Below are 17,365 nucleotides of genomic sequence, written 5' to 3'. Positions count from 1 at the left end.
CGATCTGCTCCCCGGCCCCTTTCCCTCGTGATCGGCTGCTCGTCCCCTCACCGCCATGATGTGCGCTCCCTCCCCTGTCACCGCCGTGATGTGCGCTCCCTCCCGTCACCGCCGTGATGTGCGCTCCCTCCCCTGTCACCGCCGTGATGTGCGCTCCCTCCCCTGTCACCGCCGTGATGTGCGCTCCCTCCCCTGTCACCGCCGTGATGTGCGCTCCCTCCCCTGTCACCGCCGTGATGTGCGCTCCCTCCCCTGTCACCGCCGTGATGTGCGCTCCCTCCCCTGTCACCGCCGTGATGTGCGCTCCCTCCCCTGTCACCGCCGTGATGTGCGCTCCCTCCCCTGTCACCGCCGTGATGTGCGCTCCCTCCCGTCACCGCCGTGATGTGCGCTCCCTCCCATGTCACCGCCGTGATGTGCGCTCCCTCCCCTGTCACCCCCGTGATGTGCGCTCCCTCCCGTCACCCCCGTGATCTGTGCTCCCTCCCCTGTCACCCCGTGATCTGTGCTCCCTCACCTGTCACCCCGTGATCCGTGCTCCCTCACCTGTCACCCCGTGATCTGTGCTCCCTCACCTGTCACCCCGTGATCTGTGCTCCCTCACCTGTCACCCCGTGATCTGTGCTCCCTCACCTGTCATCCCGTGATCTGTGCTCCCTCACCTGTCACCCCGTGATCTGTGCTCCCTCACCTGTCACCCCCGTGATCTGCTGTCCGCTCTCCCTCACCTCTCACCCCCGTGATCTGTGCTCTGCTCACCTGTCTCCTCCGTGATCTGCGCTGCGCTCCCTCCCCCACCTCTCACCCTCCCCGATCTGCTGCCTCCTTCATCTCCTGTGATCCAGCTGCCTAGATCCATCCTGTAGGGTAACTATCCCCAATCTCACCTCCCACTCCCCTTCCCACCCATCCCCCCCATCCCCCCCTCCCCCCCATCCTCTGCCGCTCCTGCATCCACTGCGCCCTCTCCCATCCGCCCCCACCCTATCCCAGCCGCCGTCTCACAATCACAGATGCTCCCTTTATATGCCGCTGCCCCCCCATCTGCTGCCGCCCCATCTGCCGCCCCCCCCCCCCCCATCTGCCGCTGTTTTTTTTTTTTTTTCTATACCATGGGGGTCTAGTTTCCAAAATGGGGTCACATGTGGGGGAGTTCTACTGTTTAGGCACCTCAGGGGGTCTCCAAACGCAACATGGAATACGCGAATTATCCCAGACAATTTTGCGTTTGAAACGTCAAATGACGCTCCTTGCCTTCCGAGCCCTGCTGTGCGCCCAAACATTTGAGTTCCACCACATATGAGGTATCTGCGTACTCAGGAGAAATTGCACAATACATTTTATGGTGCAATATTTCCTGATACCCTTGTGAAAAAAAAGCTACCTGGTTGAAGTAACAATTTTGAGGTAAAATATTTTTTTTTTTATTTTCACGGCTCAACTCTATTAACTTTTGTGAAGCCCCCAGAGGCTCAAAGTGCTCAATAAACATCTAGATAAATTCCATGAGGGGTCTAGTTCCAAAATGGGGTCACATGTGGGGGAGCTCCACTGTTTCGGCACCTCAGGGGCTCTCCAAATGCAACATGGTGCGGCTAACGATTCCAGCTAATTTTCTGTTCAAAAAAGTCAAATGGCGCTCCTTCCCTTCCGAGTCCTGCTGTGCGCCCAAACAGTGGTTTTTCGCCACATATAAGGTATCTGCGTGTTCAGTAGAAATTGCCCAACAAATTTTGGGGGTTCATTTAATTCTGCTTCCCTTGTGAATATGCAATATTTGAGCCTAAATTAACATTTTTGTTGCAAAAAGTAAAATGTTCATTTTTTCCTTCCACATTGCTTTAGTTACTGTGAAGCACCTGAAGGGTTAATAACCTTCTTGAATGTGGTTTTGAGTAGCCTGAGGGGTGCCGTTTTTGGAATGGTGTTACTTTTGGGTGTTCTGTGTCATGTAGACCTTTCAAAATCACTTCAAATGTGATGTGGTCCCTAAAAAAAAGTGGCTTTGTAAATTTTGTTGTAAAAATGAGAAATTGCTCATAAACTTTGAACCCCTATAACTTCCTTAATTTTTTTTTTTTTCCCCAAAATTGTTCTGATGTAAAGGAGACATGTGGGAAATGTTATTTATTAATTATTTTGTGTCATATCTCTCGTTGGTTTTAGAGCATAAAAATTCAAAGTTTGAAAATTACCAAATTTTCAAAATTTTCGTGAAATTTCCGTTTTTTCACAAAGAAATGCAAAAAATATCGGCCTAAATTTACCACTAACATGAAGCCCAATATGTCACGAAAAAACAATATCAATCACCGGGATCCGCTGAAGCGTTCCAGAGTTATAACCTCATAAAGTGACATTGGTCAGAATTGCAAAAAATGGCCTGGTCTTTAGGGTCAAAATAGGCTTGGGGCTGAAGGGGTTAAAGAATAGTCAGCCATAATATGCTAAGCAGCCATGTTGTATCTAACAGCCATTTTAGGCAGACTTGAACAAACTAACTATGCAGTTAATGAGATGCATTGGCTAGAGTTCTCCCCCCCAGAAAGGAGATAGAAATGAAATCAGTGTTATTAACAAGCATAAGAAAAAGGCCAAAAAGGTTAACTTTTTAACTGTAGTAATGAATAGCAGATATATTGAATTGATAAAGAAACTAAGTTGTCAATAGAGTTGTCAGTGTTTAAAACGTTTTGTGAATTGAGGCACCTTCAGGGATCAGAGATGTCCGCAATGACGACATTGCTGAATTGATTAAAAGTGTCATGGAGACCTATAGGATTTTAATGAGTTTTTACTGCAATGCTGGTAAATAATGTCATGATGTATCATTATATTCTTTGTTCTCTAACGAATACGCCTTTCTCTGCAGTATAAGCTCTCCTTTGTTAAACCATGTATAAAAAGTCCCCACGCCTCTTTTGGCGACTTCTTCTGTTGCTAATTCTGCTGTTCTACAGGACACCTGCGTGTCTCTCCGTGCCGCTTAACCTGTCTTATCTACTCTGTTGTGTATCTCTGAATAAACGTCAGTCCCTGCTTGGAAAGGATTGTCTACAAGGTCTTCTTTGCTCTCGAGGTCTACGGACTTTTTCTTTCAGCACCCGTAAACCATTCCAGCAAAGTCTGAAGTCCAATATGGTACTCCTTCCCTTCTCAGCTTCTTCACTGTATCTCAAAAGTAGTTCCTGATTACATGGAGGGCGTACACAGGAAAAATTACACAACAAATCGTGGTCTATTTTTTTTTCTTATTCGCCTTTAAATAAAATTAAAAAACTTAGGGCAACAACAACATTTTAGTGAAAAAATAATAATTATACTTTCTTTAATGTTATAAAATTATGTGGGACACCTGTTAAGTCAATATGCTCACTTAGATGAATTCATTGAGGGGTGTGCTTGTAAAACGGGGTCACTCATGGCGAGGTCTGCTTTTTTGGCATGTCAGGGGCTCTGCTAATATGACATGGCACCCCCAAACCATCACAACTAAATATAAACTCCAATATAGTGTTCCTTGTCTTTGGAGCTTTGTACTGTGCCTCAAAAGTAGTTTTCGACTATATATTGGGTATTGGTGTACTCAGGAGAAATAGTGTAAGAAGTTGTATGGCCGATTTTCTCCCATTACCCTTTTGTAAATTAAAACTTTGGGGCTAAACCAACATTTTAGTAGAACAAATTATAATTTTGTATTTTCAAAGCCCAATGGTATACTACTCCGTCAATCACCTGAGGGTTAAAATGGCTCAGACTATGTGCGCACGCTGCGTTCTGACTTGACAAATAAACTGCAGGGTTTTGACAACTGTAAACACTACGTTTGACAAAAAAAAATGCATCCAAAACGCATACATTTTGGATGCGTTTTGAATGCATTTTGGATGATTTTTTGACAGTGTGTTCTCACTCGGCTCTGCAACATCCCCATAGAGCATGGCTGGCTGCGAAACAGAGCCGCGCGATGAGAATGAACTTCACCCGACAACATTGTCATCGCGCAGCTCTGTCTGTGTGCCGCGGCCTGATTTGCGGTCACACGTGAAGGACTCCCTGGTGACCACAAATCCCATGAGTGACTGAAGTGAGCCGCGCGATCAGCGGTGCAGTCACTCAGGTTACCCGCAGCCAGCTGGAGTCCTCCACCCGAGACCGCAAATCACCTGAGTGACGGCAGCGGTGATCTTGCGGCTCACTTCAGTCACTCGGGCGACTTGCTGTCACAGTTGGAGGATCCAGTTGTGGATGCCCGTGATGCCTGAGTGATGTCACCGTTGATAGAGCAACTCGCTTCAGTTACTGCGTGGAGCTCACAGAGAGCGGTCGTGGTCTGTGGCCGCTCGCTGTCAGCTTCCAATGTAGCAGAGCTAAAGCATTGTGGGACCTCCTCGTGTGGATTACATCAGACCTGAAGGGGTGTTTGGGGATTAATAAAGTGGGGAAAGAGGGTGTTTTTTTGTCTTTTATTGCAAATAAAGGAATTTTTGGGTGTGTGTGTTTATTTTCTTTAACTTACATATTAATCATGGGTGGGGTCTCATAGACGCCTGCCATGATTAATCTATGACTTTCTGGCAGCTATGGGCTGCCATTAACTCCTTATTACCCCGATTGCCACCGCACCCGGGCAATTCGGGATGAGCCAGGTAGAGTCCCGGGACTGTCGCATCTAATGGATGCGGCAATCCCGGGTGCCCTCTGGCTGATATTTTTAGGCTGGGGGGCTCCCCATAACGTGGGGCTCCCCATCCTGAGAATACCAGCCGTCAGCCGTGAGGTTTTACCTTGGCTGGTATCAAAATTGGGGGGGACAGCATGCCTTATTTTTTTTTATTATTTATTTTACTGCACGATATAGACCCGCCCACTGGCGGCTGTTATTGGTTACAGTGAGACAGCTGCCACTCAGCATGGGGGCTCGTTTGAATGCAACAAATCATAGGCGCCGGTGGGCGGGGGAAGCAGTGAATACGAGATGGAATAATGAGCGGCCAGCATTTTCAAAAGCTGGAGAAGCCACCGGACCTTTGTGACAGCTGTGCAGCGCTGCGCCAGTGATCGGACACAGACACCGACAGAGAGACCGAAAGACCTGCGGTTTGTTTGTCAAAAAAGCATGCAGAACGTAACAAAGATACAGTGCAAGCACATGGCTAAACATTTTGGTTGCGCTTTGACACACCTCATTGATTTCAATGGGTGAAAAATGCAACCAAAACGCACAAAAGTAGTGACATGCTGCTTTTTTTAAATACATCCATTTTGTCAAATATTTGGCATCCAAAACACTGCGTTTAAAAAAGCATAGACTTTGCTGGGGACGCACAACGCATGCTTTTACGCTGCAGTTTAAAATGCTGCCAAAACGCATGAAAAATGCACACGTGCGCACATACCCTCACTACACACCAGTTGTGGACGCCCGCGGGTAACCTGAGTGATGTCACCGTTTATAGAGCAACTCACTTCAGTTACTGCGTGGAGCTCACAGAGAGCGGTCGCACTGGCGGCTGTTATTGGTTGCAGTGAGACAGCTGTTACTCAGCATGGGGGCTCGTTTGAATGCAACAAATCATAGGCGCCGGTGGGCGGGGGAAGCAGTGAATACGAGATGGAATAATGAGCGGCCAGCATTTTCAAAAGCTGGAGAAGCCGCCGGACCTTTGTGACAGCTGTGCAGCGCTACGCCAGTGATCGGCGAATATGTAAGAGAATGGGAGAGCCTGACCGACTGACAGAGACAGAGAGAGAGAGACTGACCGACCAACAGAGAGAAAGACAGACACCGACAGAGAGAGACCGAAAGACCTGCTCTTTTTTTGTCAAAAAAGCATGCAGAACGTAACAAAAATGAAGTGCAAGCGCACAGCTAAACATTTTGGTTGCACTTTGACACACCTCATTGATTTCAATGGGTGGAAAATACAACCAAAACGCACAAAAGTAGTGACATGCTGCTTTTTTTAAACGCATCCATTTTGTCAAATATTTGGCATCCAAAACACTGCGTTTAAAAAAGCAACATGCGCATGGAATTTGCTTAATTCTCATAGACTCTGCTGGAGACGCACAACGCATGCTTTTACGCTGCAGTTTAAAATGCTGCCAAAACGCATGAAAAATGCACACGTGCGCACATACCCTCTCTACACACCAAGGTGAACTCCTTGAGAGGTGTAGTTTCCAGAATGGGTTTACTTGTGAAGGGGTTTCAGCATTTTTTGCATGTCAGGGGATCTTCAAATATGACATAAGGGTACTTTACACACAACAATATCGCTAACTATAAATTGTCGGGGTCTCGGTGTTCGTGACGCACATCCGGCGCCGTTAGCGATATCGTTGTGTGTGACTAAAAGGAGTGATGATCAACGATCGCAAAAACGTCAAAAATCGTTGATCGTTGACACGTTGCTCCTTATCATAATATCGTTGGTGGTGCATGCCGCTGGTTGTTCGTCGTTCCTGCGGCATCACACATCACCATGTGTGACACCACAGGAACGACGAACATCTCCTTACCTGCGTCCACCAGCAATGAGGAAGGAAGGATGGTGGGCAGGCATGTTATGGCCGCTCATCTCCGCCCCTCCTCTGCTATTGGGCGGCTGCTTAGTGATGCTGCTGTGACGCCAAATGAACCGCCCCCTTAAAGGAGAGATTGTTCGGTATCTCCAGCGACGTCGCTAAGCAGGTATATGCGTGTGACGCTGCCATAGCGATATTGTTCGCTACGTCAGCGATCACCCCCATGATGAAACAGCGTCGTGGCGATGTCGCAGTGTGTAAAGCACCCTATAGTGTCTGCAATCTATTCCAGCCAAAATGGCGCTCCAAAATTCAAATAGCACTCCTTCCCTTCTGAGTTGCCGTGCGCAAAAAACAGTAGGGATATCGGTGTACTCGGGTGAAAATGGACCATACAATTTGTTGGGCAATTTCTGCGGTTACCTTATGAAAAATTTGGGGTCGAAGCAACCTTTTTGTGGTAAAAATGTATTTTGTTTTAATTTTCACGACTCAGCATTATAAAATTCTGTTATGTACCTATGGTAGGAATTCAAAGCGTTCACCACATATCTACATAAAATTCCTTGAGGGGCCAAGTTTACAAAATTGGGTCACTTGTGGAGAAGGTTTCCACTGTTTAGGCACATCAGGGGCTCTGCAAACACAACACAGTGTCCACTATCGATTTCAGACAATTTTGCATTCCAAAAGTCAAATGGCGCTCCTTCTATTCTGAGCTCTACCCTGGACCCAACCAGTAGTATTTCACCATATATGGGGGTATCTTGTTACCCTACTGAAAATGCAAAATGTGAGGATAAAAAGAACATTTTTGTGGGAAAAAGTAAAAGTTTCATTTTTTCCTTCTACATTTCTTTAGTTCCTGTGAAACACTTGAAATGTTAGTAAACTTTTTGCATGTGGTTTGGAGCAGTTTGGGTGCAGATTAGAACAGTGTCACTTTCGGGTATTTTCTGTCATTGGCCTTCAAATGTGATATGGTACCCAAAATAAAAAATGGTATTGTAAATTTTGGAGGAAAAATGAGAAATTGCTGAAAATTAACCCTTATAACTTCCTATCTTGAAACATGGTGCTGATTTAAAGTAGACATTTTAGATAAATAATAATAATGAGCTAACAGTACAATGCTCGAGTGCCCTTTACTGTAGTCAAACAAGTTGGACATTCCAATGGGTTCGACTCGAGTAACGAGTATAATGGAAGTCAATGATAGAGCTACTGGGCAGAGAGCCCAACTGCGAACCAGCACTTTGTGTAGGATATCTTATTAACGACACATCCGAGGACCCGCAATACTCATCTGTGCATCAAGCGTACCCGACTACTAGATCGAGTATCGACTAGTGACGCTCATGATTAGTTAACTATTTTATGTGTGACATAACTGTCTGGTTTAAAGGGCACAAAAATTCAAAGTTTGAAAATTGCAAATTTTCAAAGTTATTGCCGACTTTCCGATATGTTAACGAATAAATACACAAAATATTGTCCTAAATTTACCACAAACAAGAATTTATTAGGTCACGAAAAAATTCAAATTCAAGGATCACTGGGATCTGTTGAAGCATTTCAGAGTTATTACCTCAAAGTGACACTGGCTAGAATTGAAAAAAAATTGGCTTCAGGAAGGTGAAAAACGGCTGGGGGGGTGAAGGGGTTAAGGAGTGAAAAAGGTCTATAGCTTACACATTGGTATGGCTCTTTCCCTTCCTAATAAAATAATTATATGAGCTTGTAAGAAGACTCCAGGAAACGATGAGCCTTTGAAGATGGCGTTAAAATTGGACAGCAGGTGAAGGGAGAGGGACTCCAAGAAGTGTCCATAATAGGGTAAGGAGAATCCATCTGGGCCAGGAACTTTCACCAGCGTCGACTCTTAGGGGAACTTTGCACACCATGACATCGCAAGCCGATGCTGCGATTCCGAGCGCGATAGTCCCCGCCCCCGTCGCAGCTGCGACATCATGCTGATAGCTGGCGAAGCGAACATTATCTGCCCTGCGACGTCGCTCTGGCCGGCGACCCGCCTCCTTATTAAGGGGGCGGGTCGTTCGGCGTCATAGCGACGTCACACGGCAGGCGGCCAATAAAAGCGGAGGGGCGGAGATGAGCGGGACGTAAACATCCCACCCACCTCCTTCCTTTCGCATTGCGGCCGGGACGCAGGTAGATGTTCCTCACTCCTGCAGTTTCACACACAGCGATGTGTGCTGCCGCAGAAACGAGGAACAACATCGTAACATCGGTCATTCCCAATTCCTGGAAATGACAGACGCTACACCGATGATATGATTAAGACGCTTTTGCGCTCGTTAATCATATCAAAAATGCTTTACACACTACGATATCTCCTGCGACGCCGGATGTGCGTCACTTTCAATTTGACCCCACCGACATCGCACCTGCGATGTCGTAGTGTGCAAAGTGCCCCTTAGGGAAAGTTCACACATTGTGTTTTTTTTGACGCTGCGTTTTTGAGTGTTTTTTGCCGCAAAAAAACGCACCCGTGGCAAAAAAATGCGGCAAAAAACGCATGCATTTTTGCTGCATTTTGCGCGTTTTTTTATGAGTGAACAATGCCATTAAAGATTGTTGAAAAAAAAAAAGGTCTGATGTCATTTCCTTTTTCAATATGTTCTTCATTCTCCACTAGTGTATGCAGAAGAGCAGACAGCTGCAAAACTACAAGGCTCAGCATGCTCCATCCAGGACTGTATGCTGGAGGGAGAGGCAGGGGGAGCAGAACTACAAGGCTCAGCATACTCCATCCACTAGTGTATGCAGGAGAGCAGACAGCAGCTGCAGAACTACAAGGCTCAGCATGCTCCATCCAGGACTGTATGCTGGAGGGAGAGGCATAGGGAGCAGAACTACAAGGCTCAGCATGCTCCATCCACTAATGTATGCAGGAGAGCAGACAGCAGCTGCAGAACTACAAGGCTCAGCATGCTCCATCCACTAGTATATGCAGGAGAGCAGACAGCAGCTGCAGAACTACAAGGCTCAGCATGCTCCATCCAGGCCTGTATGCTGGAGGGAGAGGCAGGGGGAGCAGAACTACAAGGCTCAGCATGCTCCATCCACTAATGTATGCAGGAGAGCAGACAGCAGCTGCAGAACTAGAAGGCTCAGCATGTTCCATCCACTAGTGTATGCAGGAAAGCAGACAGCAGCTGCAGAACTACAAGGCTCAGCATCCTCCATCCAGGACTGTATGCAGGAGTTTTTTGCCCCCAAAAAATGACGTGGGCTTCGCCATATTTTTGTATGCTAGCCAGGTACAGCAGGCAGGTACAGGCTGCCCCCAACCCCCAGCTGCCTATTTGTACCCGGCCTGATAGCAAAAATATAGGGAAGCCCTTTTTTTTTTTTTTTAATTATTTCATGAATTTCATGAAATAATAAAAAAAAAAAAAAATGACGTGGGCTTCGCCCAATTTTTTAGTCCAGCCAAGTACAACTAGGCAGCTGGGGATTGGAATCCGCAGTGCAGGGTGCCAAGCTTTCTGGTCACCTCCGCTGAGAATTGCAGTCCGCAGCCACCTCAGACAATGGCGCTTTCATAGAAGCGCCATCTTCTGGCGCTGTATCCAACTCTTCCAGCTGCCCTGATGCCAGGTGACTCGCTGGGTCATAATGGGTTTAGGGCCAGTTGTATATTATCAACTGGTCCTAAGCCCGAAATTCATGGTGTCACGCCAATATTAGACATGGCCACTATGAATTTCTAGTAAAGATAAAAAAAAAAAAACAAACACACAGAAAAATATTTTTATTAGAAATAAAACACAACACAATTAGTGACTCCATCTTTATTGAAATAAAGAACCCCCCTCCCCCTCCGCAGTAGTCCTGGGTCAAGGTCCCGCGCCGTCCAATCCGGATCCAATATCATCTGATCGGTTTGCTGGAAGGCAAAGCGATCAGATGATGTGTCAGGTTCAAAGATGTGAATCACATCACATGAGCTGATTGTATAAACGGCGTTTATACAATCAGCTGATGCATCAGTGCAAAAAAAAAAAAACTACTCACTTCTGTGCAGACTCCCGTTCGATCGCTGCAGGAGCTACCGATGATCAGCGATGCTGTCTCCTGACCGCATCAGCTGATAGTTTAAGCCGGCCTGGCGATAAAAAGCCGGCCTAACCGCGAGTCTTATACGAACAGCTGATGCGGTCATTTGCCGCATCAGCTGATCACCGGCAGGTCCTGCAGCTATCGGACGTGTCCTGGGAGTCTGCACACAGCCGGAGCAGGGGTGGCGGTATAGGGAAGAGGAGTTGGGCGCGGACATGTACCGGGAGTCTGCAGACAGGTGAGCATGCCTTTTTTTTTTTCTACTGTTCACTTTTGATTTCACAGCTGCTTCCACCTCCCGTCCGCACATGGCGCCGGATGGGAGGTGGAAGCAGCGGTGGCGGTACCGGGAGGATTCACGCTTCTGTGTTTACCAACAGAAGGAATCATCTTCCTGTACACATCACTGTACTACCCTTGCGTTTATAGCTGCTTTTTTAGTCATAGAAACGCATTAAAACGCAGCTATATTTGCAATTTGCGTTTTTCATTGCGTTTATGAACATTTCATTGAACTCAATGGGTGGAAAACGCACCACAAAAACACAGCTAAAATAACGCTGAAAAAATGAAAACTCAGACTTTGCTGGGGAAGCAAAGTCATGCAGTTTTCTGAACAAAAACGCACCCGAAAAACAAGCAAAACTCCATGAAAAACGCACTGTGCGCACATAGCCTTATGAAGTGAAAGGCAACTCAAGGGCTTCCATGTCAGTATCTGACAAAGTGAGTAAACAAGGCTCTTTCCCATACATTATAATGTAATGTTTTGCAATTACATAGTACAGGGAAGAATAAAAGGTCTTAAAGCATCACTGTCATTTTAATTTTTATTATATATTATTATATATTAGTTTTAGAAGAAATATTACAAAATTGGTTATTTTCATGTGAAATATTGATTTAATCAATATTTCACATGAAAATAACCAATTTTGTAATATTTCTTATCAGACTAATTTGCTTTTTACTCTGCCAGAATTCATCAGTCATTATCAAAATTCTGAGGTAAAATTTGTATTCAGTGAAGACAGACTTTTCCAATAGTGAAAATCCTTACTCATATTACACAATGGTTGTCTACCAAATGACAGTTTTAAAGGGCCCCTAGAGCTGATACCTGAACCTTAAGGATGATAGTATTGAGACCCTGCTCTAAACATTTTTGAAGGAATTCTAGTATGGAGTTAACCAGCACCCCCTCCTCCAGCGTAGCTCCTATAAGGTGGACAAGAATTTTCTCCATGTTCTACCATATGTGTTAAAAAAGTTGTCCAGTTACCAAAACTGATTTTTTTTTTCTGATAAATCTTGCTAATATGTGCCTCTCCACACATCTATTATGTTTTTTTCAGAACTATTACCTTTTATTGTGCACTAGCAGCACATCCTCATTGCTGGCTCCAGCTCTGATGGGGTTAATATCTCTTCTGACTTCCTGGGTTCAGTTCCTACAACTCCCATAATTCTTTGTGGCTCTAGAGCTGTATCTAACACACCCACTGTGTCTAACACACCCACTCAGCTCTCCACCCAAAGTCTCCTCCCTGCCTCTTCCCAGTGTGGAGGCACTGAGAGCAATCACACAGAGACAGGCGTAGCTCCCAGCTCTACACAACCATGGGAAGAAAGCGGCTATCTTTCGCTTGTTCTCATATAGTTCATAGTCTGTGTGTCTATGTGTGTGTGTGTGTGTGTGGGTGTGTGTGTGTGTGTGTGTGTGTACAGAAATTATGATTATTAGCCGGTGCAACATGTGAAAAAAATAAATTGGGAGGGGAAAAAATTAAGGGGTGATGGGATTGCTTTTTTTTCCCTCTTGCCTAGTTTGTGTGTCGTCCGTATCATTCGTGTAGCATGCATTTTGCTACTTTCACATCAGCGTTTTATTGCCTGCAGGCAAACAACCGCAAACGCATATCGCATATGACTGGATCCTGTGGATTAAATGTGCAGCGCATGCAACCATTATTTTACCGGATCCTTCTGCAGTGGGACACAGAATTTATCGGCCGGCACTGGAGTCAGCTGACTCCTGATCTCACAGCCCGCACACGCTGCAATAGCTACAGGTGGGCTCATTCACATGACCATTCCGTTTGTCCTTGCAGTTCCTGTTTTTTTTGCGGACCCACGGACAGGACCATCTTTTCAATGTCTTTTGTGTAGGATCGGATGGCACACGGTAGCACTTCCATGTGCATCCGATCCTAGAAAAAAAACACATCGGATGCCGTATGTCCGCTCCGTTATTATGCAACATGTCCTATTCTGTTCCGTAATAACGAACCGTGACTCAATACAAGTCAATGGCTCCGCAAAATTCCCGGAAGCAACACGGAAGCACTTCCGTGTAACTTCCGTCGGGTGCCCGTGCAGTCTGTGTCCCGCCCCAGCCCCGCGGCTGCCCGCACAGCAGTGTCAGCAGCTGCCCGCACTGCAGTGTCAGCAGCCGTGGGGATGACAAGCGCTACCGTCAGGAGGTTAGTAAGTTCATTACCTGCGGTGATGAAGTTCAGCACTCCTGACGTCAGCGGTCGTCACTGCCTTCTATGCCCGCCGCTTGTCACATCACCTCTCACTGTCAACCCGAAACTGTGACTAGTGGTGACGTCACGGGCCTCTCGCGATACTTGGTTTGTGAAGGCGGCGGTCATTGAACTCAGTGACAGCGCTGCTGTCAGGAGTTCAGCGATCATCGCAGGTAATGTACCTCGCTAACCTCCTGATAGCAGCACTCGTCATGCCCTGCAGTGACCTGGGCTGACCTATTGATGTTAGCTCAGGTCACTGCACGGCTCTCCCAGCCGATAGGGAACATTCTGTTTTTCATTGACTAGGACATTGATTATGGTATGGATCATCGTGAGATCCGCTTGGATTACACCAGACCTGGATTTATTTTTCTTTCTAATAAATTGGTGAAAGAGGGAATGTGTTGGGGAGTGTTTTTTCAAATAAAAATGTGTTTGTTGTCTATTTTTTTTTTTATTACTGCCTGGGTTGGTGATGTCGGGTATCTGATACACGCCTGACATCACTAACCCCAGGGCTTGATACCAGGTGACATTACACAGCTGGTATCAACCCCATATATTACCCCGTTTGCCACCGCACCAGGGAAACGGGATGAGCTGGGGCGAAGCACCAGGATTGGCGCATCTAATGGATGCGCCACTTCTGGGGCGGCTGAGGCCTGCTATTTTTAGGCTGGGGAGTGTCCAATAACGGTGTACCTCCCTAGTGTGAGAATACCAGACCACAGCTGTCCGCTTTACCTTGGCTGGTGATCCAATTTGGGGGGGGAGGGACCCCGTGTTTTTTGTTTTAAATTATTTATTTAATTTAAAATAACAGCGTGGGGGTGCCCTCTGTTTTGGATTACCAGCCAAGGTGAAGCTGCCAGCTGTGGTTTGCAGGCTGCAGAGGAAAAAAGTTCCAGGGCGGCACTCAGGGATGAACGGTGCTCAGGTCTATGGAAGGCATCCACAATCAAAAATGAGGAAAAAGACCAGTACTCTTCTTTATGAATGTAGATTCTTTATATTGTACAATTCCATGTACAGGCGTCAAATATTATAACGCGTTTCGGCAAAAGCCTTTCTCAAACAAAAGATGATTACTGCATCACAATTCCCACTCTAAATAATAAAGGTTCATGGATCTGGTAGGAGCAAACACCCTACTTATTTGCATAATCAGTTATATCAATTAACATATTAGTGAAACTCAAATCCCAAGATCCAATTCAAGTTAAGAAAAAAAAAAAAAAAAACAAGAAAAAAAGATATACTTTTATAAATGCAGAGTATATGAGGGAAAAAGGCGGAAACATCAATAATAATGATTAATGTGAATCATCAAAATAAATAAAACTCTTGTTCATAAATTATTGCAATAAATATTTTGCCTTTTTTTACTATTATAATTTTTTATATAATTTTTATCCTTAAGGATTCACATAGCATCATGAAATTTAAACTAGACAAACATAGGTTATATTATAGCAACCAAACAAATAAGCTTCCAAAAGCATTTGTTTACAAAGTTACATGATGGGATAAGGCTGGGTTCACACATAGCGACAACGACATCGCTGTTACGTCACCATTTTCTGTGATGTAACAGCGACCTTGTATGTCGCTGTTATGATCGCTGCTTAGCTGTCAAATACAGCGACGCAGCAGCGATCATAACGTCGCTACATGTGCAGAGAGCAGGGAGCCGCGCACACTGCTTAGCGCTGGCTCCCTGCTCTCCTAGCTACAGTACACATCGGGTTAATTAACCCGATGTGTCCTGCAGCTACATGTGCAGAGAGCAAGGAGCCGCGCACACTGCTTAGCGCTGGCTCCCTGCTCTCCTAGCTACAGTACACATCGGGTTAATTAACCCGATGTGTCCTGCAGCTACATGTGCAGAGAGCAGGGAGCCGCTCACACTGCTTAGCGCTGGCTCCCTGCTCTCCTAGCTACAGTACACATCGGGTTAATTAACCCGATGTGTACTGCAGCTACATGTGCAGAGAGCAGGAGCCGGCAGCACAGGCAGCGTGAGAGCGGCGGAGGCTGGTAACGAAGGTAAATATCGGGTAACCACCTTGGTTACCCAATGTTTACCCTGGTTACAGGTTACCGCAGCTGCCAGATGCCAGCTCCTGCTCCCTGCTCGCTTCATTTCGTCACTCTCTCGCTGTCACACACAGCGATCTGTGCGTCACAGCGGGAGAGCAACAATAAAAAAACGAACCAGGGCTGTGTGTAACGAGCAGCGATCTCACAGCAGGGGCCAGATCGCTGCTCAGTGTCACACACAGCGAGATCGCTAATGATGTCACTGCTGCGTCACAAAAACCGTGACTCAGCAGCGATCTCGCTGTGTGTGAAGCACCCCTTACATTTAGATCACAGAAAAATACACAGAGAATGTAATCAGCGAGTCATTCACTACAAGAAACCACTAATATCATAGTCTCTATTCAGACCAAGCGGCTGCAGAGATTGCAGCCTGAATATCCAATACGTCTCTCTCCTCTTCAGCATTGTGATGAGATCCCCCCCTCGTCTGGGCAGCTGGACCTGCTTCAAGATCTGGAAACGTAGTTGGGAAATATTATGCCTAAAATTCAGCAAAATGCTGTGATACAGGTAAGGTTAGATTTTTTTGCCTTATTGTATACTTGTGATTAGATAGTAAATCTTTTCATTTTTGAGTGGTTTCATCTACATAAATTAAACCACAAGGGCATTTCAACATATACACCACAAAACTACTATCACAGGTATAATATCCATTTATTCTAAAAGATTCCCCTGTACGAGGATGCTGAAATGTGGATCCCTTAATCACACCTGAGCAGTGAACACAGTTCAGACACGGGAATGTGCCTGTCACAGAAAGAAATCTCTGAACTAGTTTACTTTCACTGCCCAGGTCCGCTCTCACTACTTTATCCCTAATATTCAGGGACCTACGATGAGACATAAGGGGAGGTCTGTGAAAATCTTTAATATTGGGGTAGGAGTTAGATAGAACATTCCAATGTTTCCTCAAGACTTTATGGATGAATACAGACCATGGGTGATATGTGTTTGAAAAAACTATCCTCTGCGCTTTATCCCTGTGTGGATTGTCTGTCTTTCTGCTCATTCAGTAACCTTGAGGGGTAACCCCGCTGTGAAAACTTTATGGACATTTCATCTACTCTCTGTTCAAGCACCTTTGGGTCAGTGACTATTCACCGCACTCTTTGATACTGTGAGTGTGGCTATGATTTTTTCAGATGAGGGGGATGATTACTAGAAAAAAGCAGGCGATTATTTTTATCAGTCGGCTTTCTATATAGGTCAGTGTATTGATTATGGTCGTCACCCTTAATGACAATTGTATCCAATAGAGTTAACTCTTATCTGGTCTGAACTGAAGTTTACAATGAACTGTCATTTGGACGGAATTAATTTTTTGGATTTTTTCTCATTTTTGTTTGCAGGCTGCAGCCGTTTGCTTTACCCTAGCTGGCTACAAAAGATAGGGGGACTGCATGTCATTTTTTTTTTATTTATTTTTTGGCTAAATACAAGGCTAAGCACCTTAGTGCCACATGAAAGTCACAAAAGGGTGCCAGCTTAGAATCTGCAGGTAGGTGGGACATTATAAATGTCTTTCTTATCTATCTATCTATCCCTCTATTCATTCATTCATTCATTCATCCCTCTCTCTCTATATCTATCTATCCATCTCTATATCTACTCATCTACTTATCTTTCTTGCTGCTTCTGTTTTTTCCGGTCCGCAAAAAAAACGGAAGGCACACGGATGTCACACGGTTGCCACACGGATGCATCCGTGAAAAAAAAGGACCGTTTTTTGAGGCCCGCAAAAACGTAATGGTCATGTGAATGTAGCCTTAACAGCAGTCACTGCCTGCTGCCGATCACATGTGACCGTGTGCGGGCTGTGTGTACAGGGGTTCAGATCAGCTGACTCAAGTGTCGGCCGATTAGGCTGGGGCCACATGGGGATTAATGCGATCCCCCGCATTACACTCGGCTCATGCTCAGTACAGCAGAGCTGAGTGTCATACGTGTGTCCCTGCGACTGAGGTCCGACTGTGCGAGCAGACCTCAGCTGCGGGGGACGGTCCGGCACTCAGGAGGGGTGGGAGGGATTTCTCTCCCTCTCTCCTCCGTAGTCGGCTATTGCGATTCTTGCTCTGCACTTGCGGTACACCGATGTACCGCAAGTACAG

At 45.9% G+C, this 17,365-nt stretch overlaps 1 protein-coding gene across 6 annotated transcripts in view; it reads right to left on the bottom strand.

Moving 5' to 3' along the window:
- The window catches only part of PIGG (phosphatidylinositol glycan anchor biosynthesis class G (EMM blood group)), a 686,115-nt gene that overhangs the window by 322,699 nt on the left and 346,051 nt on the right, over positions 1-17,365 (bottom strand). The window lies entirely within an intron of this gene.

This window comes from Anomaloglossus baeobatrachus, chromosome 1 (genome assembly GCF_048569485.1).
Source record: "Anomaloglossus baeobatrachus isolate aAnoBae1 chromosome 1, aAnoBae1.hap1, whole genome shotgun sequence".
NCBI lineage: Eukaryota > Metazoa > Chordata > Amphibia > Anura > Aromobatidae > Anomaloglossus > Anomaloglossus baeobatrachus.
Note: the sequence above shows the minus strand (reverse complement) of the source record. Positions and strands in the feature narration are given on the sequence as shown.